Source organism: Stenella coeruleoalba, assembly GCF_951394435.1.
Source record: "Stenella coeruleoalba genome assembly, chromosome: 16".
Taxonomy (NCBI): Eukaryota; Metazoa; Chordata; class Mammalia; order Artiodactyla; family Delphinidae; genus Stenella; species Stenella coeruleoalba.
Genome location: NC_137162.1, coordinates 41,348,889 through 41,367,694, shown reverse-complemented (window position 1 = coordinate 41,367,694; position 18,806 = coordinate 41,348,889). Strand labels below are relative to the sequence as shown.

The 18,806-nt window shown below is 35.5% G+C and overlaps 1 protein-coding gene across 5 annotated transcripts in view; it reads left to right on the top strand.

The window, feature by feature from the left end:
• The window catches only part of PCDH15 (protocadherin related 15), a 1,372,333-nt gene that overhangs the window by 835,556 nt on the left and 517,971 nt on the right, over positions 1-18,806 (top strand). For 4 of the 5 annotated variants that reach the window (XM_079899577.1, XM_079899579.1, XM_079899576.1 and 1 more), the window contains exon 1: positions 15,090-15,288. The exons of the other annotated variant lie outside the window; for it this stretch is intronic. The gene's annotated coding sequence lies outside the window, so the exon portion shown is untranslated. Of the gene's footprint in view, positions 1-15,089; positions 15,289-18,806 lie in introns of those variants that run through there. 5 annotated transcript variants of the gene reach the window in all.

Genomic DNA, 18,806 nt, shown 5'->3' with positions numbered 1-18,806 from the left:
CCTTCTCAAAAAAGGACACTTCAGTGCCTCTCTACACAGATACAGTCAAACAGCCAATCTGCAAACTGTCACATATTGTGCTCTGTTCACATGCTAGAGGTGTTCTTTCTTTCTTTTTTTTTCCTCTCTCTCAAAAAAAAAGAAAAGAAAAAAAAATCATTACTGCCAAGCAGAAACTAACACACCATTGTATAGCAATTATGCTCCAATAAAAAAAAAAATCATTACTGCCTTTCTGTTCAATTCAAAGAGCTAGCATTACTTGTTGGATTACATTACAACAGCAAAATTGCAATTTTTGATCATCTAAGCTATTTTTCCTCTTTAAAGGAGAGAGGAAACATTTCTGAAGATTGTGGATAACATAAAAAGAAAAGAAAACAGGTTTTGGACATTAGGAGAATCATCTAAAATCTAAAACGGTATGTCAGAAAGAGCACGGTTTTACAAATGAGTCAGATTCAAGTTTGTATACCAGCTATGCTACTTACTAGCTACATAATTGAACAATTAAATGCCATTTCCTTCTCTGTCAAAACAGATTCATAATATTTATTTGATAGTGTGGATGTTAGGATTAAACTGAAAATGTTTTTTGAGTACCTGGCATAAAACAAAAACTAAAATAATAAATAATTTATTCCCTTCCCCACATTTTGGAATTAGAAAGGTACTTTTCAAGAGAAAAAGTGAGGGAAAAAATAGAAAAACTGGAGAGAACGAAAATGTAGCATCCATTTGTTTTTCTTAATGTTTGTTTTATTTGTTTGCATCATCTTTCCTGCAGTCCTGTCACCTTCGTCTGGTAGACATCACAGTTTGCTTGTGGAGCTGTTCCTCCTTCCCACCAGTGTGACCCTAGGGGGGCTCCCAATTGCAATGCCATCTTGGAATTTAGTTAAGAAATAAAGTCACAAAGAACGGAAGGAATTATGAGCTGACAAAACACGGTGGAAGCACCTAAAAAGTAAAATCCATAAATTCCTGCAAATGGGAAGATTTAACTGAAATTTAATATTCAGTCCTCTCCCTTCAGAAAAAGTGTTGCTCAAAATCCCACATCAATGTAATTTGTTCTTTGTCCATCAAACATGATCTCTAGGCATTTGACTCTGTCTACATTTCAGTTCAAAATTCACTTGACCCCAGACAGATCCTATGAATAACATTTTCTAAGGCTGCTCTTTCTTATAACTCTGTGTTCCTATTGACTATTTTTTAGAGTCAAGAATCAGGTAATATAATTCTTCTATTACTTTCTTTTCATTAAGAGTTTGTTTCATAGGTGGGAATCTAAGAGATGTGGCTGGAAGAAATAGGACCATTTCTTATTATTAGATTCTTTTTATGGTATTTGATTGCTGATGCTTTTATTAATTCACCTGCATTTCCATCTTGAATGTCTGTCATGCATGTTTCTGAGAGCTAGTAAATATATAGCAGCTTATAATTGTTTCGATACTGGCACCTGCCTAGCAATCCATATTTTACTCTTTTGTGCAGTACCCCTGTCAGCCAATCTCCAGGCTTTATTCTCTTGTCCACTTCCTACATTTCTGATTCTGGGTCACAAATGTTTGGAGAATCAGGTGAGTCCATGTGAAGTTCTATCACAAACATATGCTGTTCCAATAAACCCAGACCTTCTGCTTCCAGATAATCATTGTGTTCATTTATTCCAAATGCTTTGATGAACTCCATTTTGTTTCTGCTTTATCCAGAAACATGGGGCCATGTCCTAAAGCCTGTGCTTGAAAGACATAGAAGAAAATAATATAATTTTGAAGCAGCGGCATAGTTTGGGTCTCTGACATACTAGCTAGGTAATCTAGAGCAAGTTATTTAACCTTCCTGAGCTTTTGTTTTCTCATCTGTGAATCATGAGTAACCATACAACTTCCTTGTTATAACCTCATAATGTTGCCCAAAACTCGGCCTCTATGCACTAGTGCTTCCTAAATGAATCTCAGAGACAGAGTTTTGGGTGAAGTAGAAAAGAATAACTTTATTGCTTTGCCAGGTAAAGGGGGACATGGCAGGCTCATGCCCCTCAAAGACTGTGTGTCCCAACCCAGGAGGATTTGATGAAGAGTTTTATAGTAACAGTTCAAGGGTAGGGTTGCTGATAAGATTAGGTTGTGTGCAGAGCCTGCACTCCTTTAATCTCATCTCCAGTGGTCTGTCTCCTAATCTCGATGAGTTTCTCTTGTTCCTTTAATCTTGCCTCAGGTGGTTTCTTGGTTGTTCCTCCCTTGATTAGCGACAGTTCAAATCTGCCTTTAGAACTCAGGGAAGGTCATGGAGGCTGGAGTCTGTTCCCTACAAATAAGAAACAGAGGACAGAAAGGATTCCGTGCCCAGGAGCCCCACAGGATCCTGCTCAGTTTCACTAACACACAGTAGATGTTTAAAAATTTTTGTCCCCAAGGTCTACCATAAGGGAGGAAAAATAATTTTTCCTGTAGCCATCAGAGTTCTTAGCTGCAATCTTTGTAATAAAAGACACATTAATAAGAGAAAACAAACAGAAGTTTATTAACCTGTATACCTCCTTTAAACATGGGAGATACCCAGAGAAAAATGAGTAACTCCTCAAGATGGCTTAAAATTCAGGCTTAAATGCCATCTTAATAGGGAAAGGGGAGGAGGGATGTAGGCCTCTTAGGGGAGAGTAAATTGTTCTTAGGAAAGATGTCTGGGACCCAAGAAGAATACATGGGAGGTATGGTATTTTTTGATAAAGTTTGAGTGTGGTTTGAACTTCTAATTTCCTGTCCTGTGATGAGTCAATCTTCCCTGGTGGATGAAATTCCCTGGGAGGGAGGGGATCTAAGACAATTGAGTTTCTTTTGGAAATAAGGGGAGAAAACTCCTTTTACAGTTCCTTCAGGAAGATAAGGGGAGTTGAGAAACAGCCTCTGCCTGTATTTGCTGATTTTTAAGTGCCTACAGCTGAAAATATTTGGGATGACATCTTCTGCCACACTTTAAGTACCTTCACCTCCTTATCTCTCCACTTTATTCTTCTTCCATCAACCGTATATACTTGCTTCTGATCTCTGTGTTATGGGGGATAGACAGACTGGGGGAAATCTGAAGTCAGTTGACTGTGAGTTAGGGAAGACAATCTAGTGTGTAAATCTTCTTACAAGTGTTTCAGTTAATCTTTTTTCGTTAATCCCAACTTCACCCACATTGCCTGCTGAAGTACTTAATGCCTTCTGTTCCTGAGATCTTTCTGAGAAATTGAGGTGCAACTAGCATTGCTTCTTATTGACTCTATCTAGGTATATACTTTGGTTTCAGTTATTTCAGCTCTGCTAAATCATTTAAACACTTAGTATCTCCCAATATTCCTTAATTTTGTTGACATCTCCAGTATTGAATATCTCTTTCCAAGTCCCTTTGATATTGTGAGTTAGATCTTTTTATTCCTTTAGATAGGGCATCTGGAATAAGTCCTGATAAGTTCACATCCATACCTTATGTTATCTGGAACTCCAAGGAGATAATCCTCTCAGCAGTCTGCATCTGAATCTATCATAAAATTTGTGATTTTAATATAGGTACACTTTTTTTTTTTTTTTTTTTTTTTTTGTCTGCACAATACGGCTTGCAGGATCTTAGTTACCCAACCGGGGATTGAACCTGGGCCACAGCAGTGAAAGCACAGAGTCCTAACTACCGGACTGCCAGGGAACTCCCTAATATAGGTACACCTTAATGGCTGTATTTTCTGAACCTTGATCCATATTTAACTTGTTTATCAGATATTAATTACATAGCATAATACATACCTACTGAAAACATGTTATTGCTTGGGGAATTCAATAGAAAGTGTTTTGCTTCATTTGTTGATTGAGATTATTTTTATTATCTACTTGAACTTTATTATGAGAAAATAACGTGAATTTACTCAGTTTTTTTTTTTTTTTGCTTTATAAACAAAGAAAAATTTGAGATAAAAGGTAGAGTACACTGTGTACATTTCTACCAAACTGAAATTTGCTTTGTGCTCCAGAATATATATAGAATCTTAACACTGGCTATTAAAATTTTGTGATGTTGAACTTTTTTCCAGGTGAGTGGTTTGTGTTCTTATTATAATTTTTGAGTCATAGTGAATATTAAATGGCATGCATTACTACAAGTACACCAGTGGGGTGCATCTGAATAAATACACTCTCTGCTTCTCTACTTATAATAAGCTTAGGGAAATATCCTTTTTCTATTGGAAATTATGCTAATTTTCAGGGCAATCTTATAATTTAACTGGGGTATCAATCTTTATCTCTTCAGCCTGCATTTACATGTCTGGAATATAACATCTGTTCTTATGATGTATTCAACATTGCACTTGCCTCCCTTTTTCAACATTATTTTGTTACTGAAGAGAGAATTTCACCTTTGAGTGAGACTCTTCTAGTAATGATTTCCAAATAACTCAAAAAAGCATAATGTTAGATTTCCAACCAAAAATTCCAAAATTTTTAAATAGCATTTTTTCTTTAACAAGTATTAGAAGTTCAATTTGATTGCCACATTTGTTTTTTTAACTCAAATGTGCATGCATCGTGTTGCCAAAAATAGGTTTATTCCCAATGAGGTATACTCTGGAAAATAGCTATTTTGCTGTTTGTTTTTGCAGTGCAGTGGTGATCTTTCTGATACCATATGAGATTTGGAGTCTGGTCCTAAATAGGATGTTTCATTTTTTTTTTTCATATTAACATTTGCCTCTGCATTAAATTGCAATTGATGGAACTTTTTCTATGTGTAATACAGACTAACTCACTTTAGGCATTCAAATCCTAAGAACTCTTTGGAAGTGCCATTACTAGGTTACCATAGCTTGTATAAAAACTAACAACTATTGAATGATAAAAACACAAGAGAAATAAGATAATTTACTTTTTATAATGTGTTAAATTCATATTTTAAAATGCATCCATTGTAGAAAAATAAAATCCCATGCAGTTGCATCATCCAGAAATTTCCGGTGTTAATATATGGACAATCTTTCACTATGTTGGCAGCTATTAGAGTGAGCTCTTGATTAGTGAGCACTCATTAAAATGTATTATTTTAGCTATTATTGCTAGCTGCAGTTTTTGGTACAAAAATGTACAATATCATAATAGTATTGTAAATGTTTATAATTAGTTGTATTTATTTCATTTTCTTAATGTATTTTTAATAATTTTGTTAATCAAAATTTTATGGTATACGTATATATGAGCAGCATTTCTTTATATAAAAAACGTTGTTCGCTTAGGCAGATCACTATTATTGACTGTTAATTTTCATTCAATTTGAAATGAAACAATTCCTTGTAAAACCAGACAAATATAGAGTGCAATGAGTATATATTTAGATAAAAATATACAATATAAGAAATTTTGTGCAACAAAACGTTTCTTCAAAAAATATTTAGGCCAATGTTAACTTGGTTCAAGCATGAGCTACATGATTATTTTATTCTGTTTATATAGAAAGAAATCAAGTATTGAATGAGTGGATCTTCAGGAAACTGTAAAATTCCTTTAAATTTAGAAATTCTGTGATACTAAAATCTAAGTTTAATATCAAATTATAGATTCATACATTATTAGAGTTGAAAAGAACATAAACATTTATGTAAGGAATGTTGGTCTCCAGATATGGACAATATAGGGCTCTTATACCTTTATCTAATTTTTGCACTGTCAGGAGGAAAAGTTTAAAATCACTGACTAGTATTTTCTAAATATTTACTAGAAACACATCTCCTCATGCTTAACAGATACTTTTGATGTTTCTCTGAATAAAGAATGTTCATCTTCAGAATAGTCATGGTTTTAATTTTACTTTTTACTCTATTAAGTTGTTGAACAATTACTTGTCCCAGAAAACTTTAGGAAAGACCCTTGTACCTAATAATAATTTGAAGTTCCAGTCCTTATCTTTGAATTCCTATATTTAGGTTTGATAATGGGGATGGGACACAACCAAAAATAACCACTCTCATTGCATTCATGTAGGTTTTGACTCTGTAAAGGTTTGGCAAGTGTAACACATTTTGTCTTGGGATAAGATCTCTTTCTCCTCTTTGTATATTTCAAAGAGAATCTGTTTGGATTTTGAGTAGTAAATAACCCTTTCATTTAGGCTCAGGATCTTTGATTTAAGTAAGATGATGTTACAGCCCAGCTGAGCTCCCAACAGAATGTAGTTAAATGAACGACCTAGTCAACACCATATTGAAGAGAGGAACCACCCAGCAGAGCTCAGCCTAAACACATAATCTGAAGAAAAACTAAATTGTTGTTTTACGCCAGAAAAAAAAAAAAAGGGCATCCAGTTACCTGATCGCTATTTTATCAAGTAGCTAGCAAAACAACTGTGCTTTACAATAGTATGTGGACTTATTCATTTTGCTCTTAGAGCTGATTTTAATAGTGACTTTTGTTCTGACTACTAATGAAAGTTTCACAGTTATACTTTGAACCCAAGAATTTCACACCCACTGTCTTAGTTTGAGCTGCTATAACATAAATGCCATAGATTGGGTGGCTTAAATAACAACCATTTATTTCTATATTACAACCCCAAACAAACTCAGGCATTTAGTGATTTACATAATTCTATATTAATCACACACCAATTTGGTGATTAATAAAGTATATCATTAGTGACATTACATTGAATTATTTATTCAGTAAATTATATAAGGAATAAAATAAAGAAATTCATCTATGAATAGCTTTAGGTTAAAATTTAACTAGGTCCATTCAAACTAGTAAATTCACTAAACTTTAATGGATTGTTAAAAATCTCACAATCAAAAAAACATCTTACAGGCCCATATTGATATAAATAAATTTTTCTTTGATTAAAATTTTAATAAGAAATCCAATTAGTATACAATGTCTTTCCAAATTTATTACCAAATCAAGATTAAAATGTTGCTGTTTCTCCATTTATGTTGCTAGCACAATTTTCCTTTCTTATCCGTCTCTCTTTTTACCCCTAGTCTTTCTTCAGGTAGAGCATATTGTGCTAATTTTGTAAGCCTGGATTTCAGTGTGACATACATGATAACTCTGAATTTATATTGCATCTGTTATTTCTATTTTGCCTCTGGACTTGACTGTGATCCCAAGCAACACAATATGTTACCATTTAATTTTATAGTATGCCATTTGCACAGCTTTTTCTCTCTCTCTTTTTTGTATTTTTGCAATAGTTATATTAATGGAACTGCTAGAATAAGTCTGAAGACAGGCACAAGAGGAAAATGACACACCGATGAGGATTTAATTCTTCAATTATTTAAAAATTGCTTGTTAGGTTTGCTCTTAGATGGAAAAGACGAGATGATGGAAAGAGAATGTGGAGTGAAACATCACTTATACTAATTACTTAATGTACTCTCCTGAAACTTGGCTAATGCTCATTTTTACGTTAAATATGGGCTTTGTGTTACTTCATTTTGAAGATGAAATTCTTTTTCTTGTGAAGATTTGGCTTAAAGGAGTGAGCTAGATCTCTACATTTCAAACTTGGCAATACATACTTTTAATATTTTTCCTTTCTGGAAAAAATAAATGTAAATAACAAACTAGATTTTGGTGCTACTAGCTTTCATTACAACTTTCGGAGTTTACTAGCTTGCTAGTTTCCATATTTTTCTTCGTAGGACATGATTTACTTTGACTCTGCAGATCTAATACTTTAAAATGTTTTATTTTATTCTTTCAAATTTTTTCAAATCTACATGCCTGCCAATCAGAATTTCTTGTCAAAATGAGACAATCAGTAGCATTGCTACAAGCAAAGAAGCTGGATGTTTTTGTTGATCTGTGTAGCTTTGGGTGAGCAGTGGGGAGTGGTTGGTAAATAAATGGTCAATATCTTTAGGATTTTGTAAAATGCTGGAACTATTTTTAAGGTGACTAGATATTTGGACCTTTTGAACCTGCCTGCCTCTAATGTCCCTTACAGAAATAAAAATACAGAAATCTATGATAATGAACTTCAGTATCCAAAATTAGCCTCAGGCTTTAAGGAAGATATGACTGTATAAAAGTAGTGATCTTTGCCAAGTGAACGTTTCATTTTTTTCCTGTATTTTATTTGTTCATTCATTCAATACAAGTACTTTACAAGTATCTAGTATGCAACTGGCTCTAGGCTACACTCTATGAGCAAAACATTTAGTCACTGTTCTCAAAGATCTCTGTTTAATGATAAACACGTGTTAAGATGCAATTAAGCACATTCGATGAGTGCTATTACAGGAATAGTAATACTAAAAGTAAAAGGAACACCTAATAGAAGCAATGGACCCAGACTTGGAAGGCTTCCTGAGAGAAGTGATTTCTCACCTAAGAATTGCAGGTCATGTAGGAGTTTTCCAAAGAGGAGGTGTGTGAGGAAGGGGAAAAGTTTTCAGAAAAATGGAACAGAAAGTGCTTTGAGAAAAATACAGACTGTAATGTAGTATTTGAGTGCATAAACTGTGAAGATAAGAATAGAGTAATAAGTTAGAATTGAATCATGAAGGGCCCCACCTTACCATGAAAGTAACCAGGCAAAGGGTTTAGCAGGGGCTAGCATGACCCTATTTGCGGATTTGAAGGCTCAGAGAGCACTAAGGAGAACAGATTAAATGAGTTAGGCTAGAGGCAAGGGAAAATGTCAGAGTCTATTACAGAAACTAGGGCAAGAGAAATAGTGTCTGAAATAAATTAATGACGGTGCGAGGGTAGAAAGAAGTATGCAAATTTAACATATATTAATATGTCGGATTTTATGATAGACTGAAGATGGGAGAGAAGAGTGATGACGGAACCAAGATCACAGGTTCGGCACCACTGTGCACCTGTAGGCTTGTTCATTCATAGATGGCCACAGACCAGATGATAAGTAGAGATGACCTTGAAAAGAACCTGAATTGTCGAAAAACATTGGAGTCTACCACAAGAAGGAAGAAAAATTTCCCTCTTGATCCCTTAGACCATCCACTGGTTTCAGAATACAAGACAAAAGAACTAGGGACACAGTCCAATACGGTGTATTGTGTATGTACCGTGGAGTCAGACTGCCTACTTATGAAATCATTCTGCTACTCATCTTGGATCAATTCCTTAAGCACTTCATTGTCTAAGTAGGGACAATAGCTTCCTCATAGTATTATGTAAAGAACATATAATACATTATGATTGAAAGCGTTAAAGCATTTAGCACAGACCTTGGAAGTGCCCTAAAAATTTTATCACTTTGTGTATATCACTGTGTTAAGATGTGGCCTTGAGAGAACTTGTTGACAGTGTACACACAGATGGATCAATGAAAGTTCATTACCACTTTTGAAATAATTCCCATGATAGTCCCTGACAATAATAATCATCTTTACTTGCATCTATGCACACAAATTTCACAGACACCAGTTGTTTATTAGTAGTCTCTTCTTCTTTGAAGCAATGCAGAAACGGTAATTAATTACCGTGGTTTTTGTTTCTGCTAATTGATTTACATTTGCTTATCTACGTATGTATAAATAAAATACATTTCAGGAAAAAATACTGTGTAATTGCTATGATGTTTTAATATCTCTATAGGTCCAGTAAAATGGAATGCAAGTGAATTAAGACTTATTGAGTATTTACTATGTGCCAAACACCTCACTAGGTGCTTTACATGTATTCTCTGTAATGTATGTAAGGATCATGCAGGTAGGAATTCTTCTCAGAATTGTAAAGATAAAGATATTAGGGTTTAATGATATTAAGTTGTCTAAATATATAAAATAAAATAATGATGGATTTAGGAAGTAAATTTAGATAGCTGGTCACATCTTTAGATGAAGTTTAGGTTCCAATTAAAAGAAATGGTGCATATTGCAATAATTTATTTTTTGCAACTTCCATACAGTACAATAATCATTGGCATTAATGGTTATTGAAATATTAAATAAATAGAATCAATGGTTCCAAGCTAACTTAATTGCTGAAATACAGCTTAAATCTACATGATGAAACTAAATAACATTTACACCAAATATTTGAAAAACAAAATATGGTAAAACATTGTGTTCCTTGCTGTAAGTATTCCAATCCAAAATGTAAATACTATATATTTAAAACATTCTAAAAATTATTTAAAGTTGTGAAAACATACTAGTCTAAGATTAATTTTATACTGTCCTCCATGTAAAGAGGTTGGGCTTACCTGAAAAAGAAAATTAAATTCATTTTTACACTTTTAAATAATTTATTTCACTGATGAAGTACTGGGGACACTATAAAAATCAGTATTAACTGTTCTGTAATCTATTTTATAAAGTTTGTCAGAATTTCAGTTATCTGTCATTTGTAGCTTGAGAGGTGTTTATGTTTTGTTTTGTGTTTTTGTTAATAAATGATTTATTTCCAGAAGAAATACCTGTGGATAATATTTGGTTCATTATATCATTCAGTCTTGGAATGTTCTTCCTTCTTGCCTGCCTTTAAATCTTTGTCTGTTCATCAGCAGCCTATCCTGAGAACCTGTTATGTGCTCAACCCTGCCCTTGAAAGGAGAATATCTTGAAGGGTTGGTTTGATTTAACAAGCTTGGTGATCATATGAAAAATTAAGCTACTTTCATATAGATGACTCGGTGACCCAGGAGAAGCTTGCTCTAGTGGCTTTAGTACAGGATTTGATACCAGAAGCACCAGTCCTTGTTCTGGTCCTGAAATTACTACCTGGGCACCTTTGGGCAAATCACTTAATCTTTTTGATCCAATTTTTTCTCATCTGTGAAACAGATTGATTTGAGGCTATTTTTTTCCTTGACTTCTAAGAATCTAAGTTTTGGTATATCATTAATGCCACCACCATCTAGTTCCTCGAGCCAGAAAGATGAAAGTCATGTATGACACCTCCCATTCTCTCATCTCCCACATTAAATACATTAGGACATTTTGTCTATTATACCTACTATGTCTTGCTCAATGCTTTCTTTCTCTTCTGCCACAACCAGGATTCAAGCATCATGTTTTGATGAACAGCAGAGCTGGGCATATCCAAGTGTTTAGTAAAAAATTATTAAACAAATGAATGCATGAAACTACTCATGAAATCACAATTCCCAAACAGTTCAGTGTGGAATCATTAGTGTCTTATTAGGCTGCCTCATACCCCATTTTATTCCTCTATTTTAGTTCAATAGGTGTCTCCCTCAATATTGAGATTAGACTGTATTATTCTACCTTTATTTCCCAAGCCATCTATGGAAAAGGAACAACTCTTCAATGTTTTTGTTTTGAAAGATTTCAATGCAGGCTTATAATATACATGTAAAATAAAGAGGTAAATGGAGATAGCTAAACCAAGTGGCCAAGGAAATGTCATAAAATGCCCCAAAACATTAATAGTAAGATTTGCCATAAATAAAAAATATTTCAGATTTTAGTCAAGGATAATACTAATACTTTATTCAAGTCTGGGTGAAGAGACCACTGAAATAGGGACTTAATCCTAAATTAGCTTCTAAACTTTTTGTGTGTCATTATAGCACTTAAGTTTCTTCATCAACAGATTAGAAATGGTTTTGCATGAAATCTCTCTAATACTGGAATTCTATAACCACTTACAAAAGGATTATTCTCTCATAGAAATAATTTTTTTATTATATTTCTTTCCCTTATTTCAATCCTGTCCCTCACTCCTTGTTTCCAGGAACAATCCTCATGAAACGTTGACTACATGTCAGTCTCAGTTCTAAGATCTTTACATATATTAAGTCATTTATTCCTCACAATAACCTAAAGAAATATGTGTTACTATAAGTATGTCATTGAGTAAACTAAGGCACTGAAAGGTCAGAAGGAAAAACCTCCTCACTATGCCTAGGAATTTATTGGTATCAAAATGAATGACTCAAAGGACACAATGGATCTGAAATAAATTTATTACTCATATAGTATTACACAGTAAGCAGCAAAAGGATTTTTTCAATGAAAAAAAGGGCTCAGGTTCAATGAGAAGTGAAACATAACAGTTGGTTCATAACAGTTGGTGAAAAATAATGGTTCTGGTATTTAATGTAGTTAAGGGATGGGTTCAAGTTACTCCCTCTGCCTACCCCTCTCCCCCATGATGGGCTGGGTTTGCATGACTTGAGCCTCCCTATCATAGTCAACAGAGGGGTTTTCTCATCACTCACCAAGATGTGAGGCCAAGGGGAAAGGGGGAGGGGAGGGCTTGAAAGTTGTTATCAGTCAACAGCAACAATGCAGTAAGACTCTTTATCACTCTAGACACAAGAATTTCACATTGTTCCAGAGAAACTAAGCATCCATTCACTGATCAGTTAAAGAGGAATAGAAATTGGGTTTGGTTAACTGATAGTATGAGTGCTTCCTATAAGACATCTGCTAGCCTTTCAGAGAAAAAAGAGTGCATGAAAAGATTGTCACTATCCCTGTTTGCCTTTGAAGATAAAAGAGGATTACAGTCAGCATGCAGAGACAATATTGTTGTAACACAGTTTTAACAAAAAAATTCTGTGGTTAAAACTTCCTCTCTTGTTAAAAATTTTTTTGTTAATTTTTAATTTTTTTTAATATAAGAGATTTCCTAAGATTTTGATTATTGTTTAACATAAGAACCTTAAAACTTTTTTCCATTAGGTTCTTCCGAATTATGGACACTAGGAGGGGCTAGAGGTGATTTTATTAATCTGCTCTAAAATTTATCTGCCCCTACCCACCAATTTAAAAATTGAATGTTTGGGCTTCCCTGGTGGCGCAGTGATTGAGAGTCCACCTGCCGATGCAGGGGACACGGGTTTGTGTCCCGGTCCGGGAAGATCCCACATGCCGCAGGGCGGCTGGGCCCGTGAGCCATGGCCGCTGAGCCTGCGCGTCCAGAGCCTGTGCTCCGCAACGGGAGAGGCCACAACAGTGAGAGGCCCGCGTACCGCAAAAAAATAAATAAATAAAAATAATAATTGAATGTTTGATTACTGGCATGTATATAATTCTATGATATTGGCAACCCTACAACTTGCTTGAGAAAGTAATAAAGTGATTAAACATCTAAGTCTTTTAATGGACACTCCAGAACCTGGCTTCTTCTCTTCCCTCCTCTGATTACCTTCCTCTGGGCATGTCACATCTCATAACTGACTTAGAGGATAGAAGAGATAATTAACTCACAATAATGTTTCAAAACACTTTATTACCTGTTTCAGTCCATAGTTTGAGTTTAGGTTGAGGAGGCAGATGCCACTCTTAAAAGGAGAAATAATAAATGATATATTTTAATTATGCATGTTTTCCATGTGGCCCAATTATCATGAACAGTAGAAGACAGTATTCTTTGAAGGTCAGAGAAATTTTGTATATTAGAGAGGAGATACTCTAACATTACAAAACTGAATAAAATCTAATTTTCTTAAGGAGAAAGATTTTATACTCAAATATAATTAGTTACTATATATGGGATATCTGTAGAGAGAAATTGAATAATGTACTTTCTCAAAGTTTTAATTTAAGGATATATCTTTCCATATCAGGTCGTTCATGAATAATAGTGGTTTTGTCCTTATAGTGTTTATTTTTCAAATTAAAAATCATTCAGAAATTTATGTGGAATATTTATTGACTATTCTTCTATGATTTGATGAAATCTAACTAACCAAGAGTTCAAGACTAGAAGACTTTGAGTGATATTATCTCTATGTGTAATGCTAAGAAATAATATTTATATTAAATCCATATTGTAGACTATTACTACCACTTGACCCTTTATAAGCTGTCATGTTTCTGATTTATTCAAATGGCATATAACTGTCCAATGATTACCTCAGTAACAGCTTTATAAAACGTTAATGGGAAGAATCTCAAAGCTGAGATAACAGGAAATGGTGAATAAAGAAGAGAAAAAAGTCAAATATGGTTTAAAACAATTAAATATAAATAACTGAATAAACAGTGGTATCTTTTGTAGGATCTTGAAAGTTGACAAAGGAAAAAGGTTTAGAGGAAAATAATGTTTTTGTAAATATTGGCCTAGAAATACAACAGGAAATAGTTCAGTGTATATCTGGATATAAAAGGATGTAGCTCAATATCAGTTTACAAACTGGATTTTGAAGTACTGACATGTAGTTAATAGTCATGTTACCAAGTGCAAGTCTGTGTACCTGAAGCACAGTGAGGCCCAACGATACCAAAATGCTGCAGTTTGGAGCAGAGAAAGGTTTATCACAGAGCCATGGGAGGAGACAGTTGGCTCATGCCTTAAAAGCCGCAAACTCCCCAAAAGCTTTCAACAAAGCCCTTTTATAGGAAAGGTAAAGGAGGGGCGTGGTTAATTGTTGCAAACTTCTTGGTGTCAGATCCTCCTCTATTCTTGAGGTCAGGTCATGATGTTCCTGTAAACCTCCACCAAAACGAATGTTATTCTCTGTTCTGACAAGAAAGGGCAAGGTCCCAAAGCTCAACTTTCACCCTCCAAGGTCCAGGCTCTGGCTAAGAGGAGGGGGGGTCCCTGCGCGAGCTGGTTACACTGCCCGGGAGCATTGGACCATCACCCAGTCTGAGTCCTCCCACCAGTACCCAAGTCTGGTTGAAGTAGCAGATCTCAGCTGGAGGTGTACTCAGGGCCAGGTCTCCAGACCCTGCCCAGCATCATCACTGAGGCAGCCAGGCGCTAGGACCCAGCCAGACCTCAGGATCCCCAGGCCTCTTAAACAGAGGCCAGGTCCCACGGAATGTGGCCCATGGAGACTGCCACCGCCATTAGGACCGGAGGCGGGGATGGGGGAGAGGTTTGGCCCTGCTTCAAGGCCTTTCCCCGCCAGTGGGCAGTCCTGGCGAGGGCTCTGGAACTCTGCAGGACACAGCTCTCAGCCCGTCCTTGGACCCCCAGCTCCCTGGGCAGCCTCAGTCCGTAGGGCCTGGAGGGTCCCGGAAGAAGGCGGAGATCCGTCGTTCACGGTATTCTCTGCCCGGAGGACCCCTGCGTGACCGACTATTGGTGGAGCAGGACCTCTAATAGTCTCGCGATAACAATTTCGCGCTAAGGGAAGCGTGCTAGAGGTCTCGTGCTCACGGCTGCGTGCCCGCCCTACGCTTATTACAGTCAAGTCCTTAGTAACAGGCAACTTCTCTGGAAGAAAAATATAGCTAGAAAAGAGCTGAAAACTGACATTTGTATCATTATACCGAATGCTTTATGCCCTAGCTTATTTATGGAAATATAGGGCCTAAGAAGAATCAGAGAAAAACAAATCAAGCCTCCTCATTTAATCCAGGTAAGAAGACTCTTTCTTTCTTTCTTTCTTTTTTGCGGTATGCGGGCCTCTCACTGTGCGGCCTCTCCCGTTGCGGAGCACAGGCTCCGGACGCGCAGGCTCAGCGGCCACGGCTCACGGGCCGAGCTGTGTTGTTGATGCATCTGTGTGGTTATGTGAATAGTGTATATAAGTATCCTGGCACATAGATGTTCATTAAATTATAGTTCCCTATGTTTTCCACCATCAAATCCGGAAAAAATCCTATTTCCCAAGGTACTTCAGGTGATGAGTATGAAGTCATTTAGAGCTAGGAGTATGTATCAGGCAGGCAAAATTATATCAGAAAAATATCCCACAGCATATATTTCAAGTAAAAAAAGGTGTTTAATATAGGGATTTGGAATCTTAACTAATGATTGGAAGGTCTGTGTGGGTGAAGAAAGAAAAAAAATTCTGTTATTTTCATGAAACCAGAAATGCAAGAATTGTAGGGAAGTTGCTACCAATGATTTCAGGTACCTGTCAAACCCAACAGGAGATTACTAGAAAAATGCCTTAACCCTCTTATCTATGCCTCAGGCATCTCAGTTAGAGCTCCTCATTAGCATAATCTCTCCTGGAACTGTTGCCTTGAGATCCTAGGAAATGTAGTTGCCACGTTTCTCCCTTACAGTTCAAGAATACTTTAGAAGTTGGAAGAGATGAGCTGATAACAGGCAACCTGGTGCAGGATAAAACTTGGGAATAGTATTTCGCTACTACAAATTTGGTGGAAAAAAAAAAACAAGAGCAAAGACAAAAACTAATAAACTGGGCTTTCTCTTCTTGGTATTTACCACAGGAACAGTTAAATACTTAATTGTGCAATTCTTTGCTTAATGTCCAAGTCTCTTACTAGACATTTAAACTCTCTGAGGACAGAGACTAGGTGTGTGTTTTTCATTATTGTTTAGGCCTCCAACACTTTAGTTAAAGAACAAAAAACATTCTGTTTTTCTAAAATAAAACAATCTGCAGAGATGCAACTTCATTCTGAAGGCAGGCGACTATATCCATAATTATGACGAAATTCCCTGTCCCAGAATTGGGTTTTTACTATTCCTTTCCATAAACAAATGATCTTTAAAGTACTTTTTAAAAAGAATATCATACCTTCAAAAGTGAGTTGTAGCTTCTACCTATTGTATAACCAAGACTTTCTGTAGTGTTGAATGCATTATTTTCACCCAAGATTTCAAAGATCCCAAGTCCAATGTAGTCAAATCTTAAGATCAAAGAACCTGGTTTTCTTCCTTACCCGACCCCTTGATTTCCACAGTCCACCAGATACCACACCTCAGAAATTTCTGCTAGAAGAAGAATTTACCTAAGTACATGGCCATGAAGTCTGATATAGCAGTGAGACAGACGAACATGCAGGAAAATTTAATACCACTTTTCAGGGCAACCCCTCTTTACTTGTTTTTATTATAGCTATTGCTAGGACCTGAGAGGTCATCATTTTAATAAATTTTCCATGATAGATTAATATATTCATCATTGAATATGCTATTAATTCCCTTGATGTTGAAAGTAGATGGAGGGAAATACATGTTTCTCTCTCTTGAACCCCCTCTATGCTCTCATTTAAGCTTTAATCTCCTTCTACCTCAAGCTTATTTCTTTAATCAATAAATCTACTCTTGCTTCTGTGTCTCTAGGTTTCCCTGTCAGTCACTGTTGCTTATTATTTTTTATCTTTCCATTATAGAACATATCCTGCAAACTCAATAAATATGTGTTGAGTAGATAAGGATTCTCAAATTTGTGAAGACATGGAATGCTAAAATTACAAATTTCAATTTAGCAAGTGTTTATTGATACAGGTCTTTTTTTACTTAGTTTACCTCACTGAATTTTGTGGACAGATTTCTGTGGGTTAATAACTTGCTGAATCGTGAATTGCAATGCCAGGAATTTTTAAACCGTGCTCCAATGGCTCATCCACAGCTGTTTCTCACATATCAAGATAGAACTCAATTAGAAGGTTGAGAATCTGTGACTGTAGAAGGCTGGCCAGAGGGTCAGAGGAGCTGACTCATGACCATTCTCATTGTAGATAAAGGACACATTGAGTTTGATAGTAGTCTTATGTCTTTAGTTTCTTAAAAATTGCAGTGCTGGTATTGTCGTGATTTAGTTGAATTTACTGTTAATTGGGGTATAGTGAAAGAAGCAATGCAATGAAAATAGCTTTAATGTCCTTTGCCCTGCTGAAGTGATTCATGAATGAGAAAATTTGAATTACTACACATTGATATTCTTTGCCCGCCTCCGTGAGTCTTGGGGAAAACAGGGAAGTGAAAAGAGATTGAGAATACAACACTGTATCAGAATATGATTAGACAGTTGTGTATTGTTAAATGATTAATTATTTCAAAATGTTTCAGATAAAATTGAAACACATTTCATGAGTTACATGTTTAATTTTACAGTCAGAGTTGTTAGAGCTAGAATACCTCTTACTAGCAAATTCTTTTTACAAGTAATGAAAGAGAGGTTAAAAAACAAGGGTGAGATATGTCTAAGGCCACAAGGAGTGTAGATGTCACAGCTGGGTATTTGGTAATGGTCTTGTGATGCTGGTCATCCCTGTATGTGTGTGTGTGGTTTTTTTTCAACATAAACTTCCCTTAACTATTCTTTCCTGGTGTAGAACAATGTTATGACTAGGTCTTTATTTTTCATAATGTGATTTTTTGTTTATTGAATAGATTAATAAACAAAAGCATGGGCCAAAATGATAATCAGTGTTTATAAATATTTATAAACATGGGAGTTTTAAAAAATGGATAACCTATATAAAGGGAATATGGGGGGAAAAGTATGGCTCAAGAAGGGTATTTCAAATTAAAAGCTTAATGCCATTTTAAGAATTTGATTCTCTAAATTAAAGAAGGTAGATGCAATTTGACATCACATTAGAGAGATAGATGCTAAAGAAATATATCTAGAATCACCTAGAATTTCCTAATTATTGATCAAATCAAAAGGGGAAGAATTTTCATAGCAACTGAAGTATAAAAGGTTAAGTGACTTGGTATTCAATTTACTTGGGAAATAGCATAATAAACTTTAAGGTTTTCCTGGCTGTTAATTTTTAAGCACAGAAAAACTTGACCCAGTTTTTTAATGATATTTTACCTCCTGTCTAAAAGCCACCTGCAAATACCTTATTTGCATGTGGAAAAAATGCAAAGGCATTCATCTTCCTTTTACTTATTACTGGTATAACAAACCTCCGTTCATGAACTACAGCATCGTTTTTGTTGTAAATGAAGAATAATCAGCCAACTTTCTGCCACATCTGGCTGCTGATCTATAACCTTTGAATAAACAGTAGACATTCAATTGCCAGCATCCATTCTTTAAAAAAAAACCAGTTTTTTTCTCCCCAGTCAAATTGCCCTTTACTATAATTACATCTCATCTTTGAGACAACCAAGACTTTAAAAACAGGTCAGGTTTTATGGTGCAGGGTGGAAAACATTTTTTTA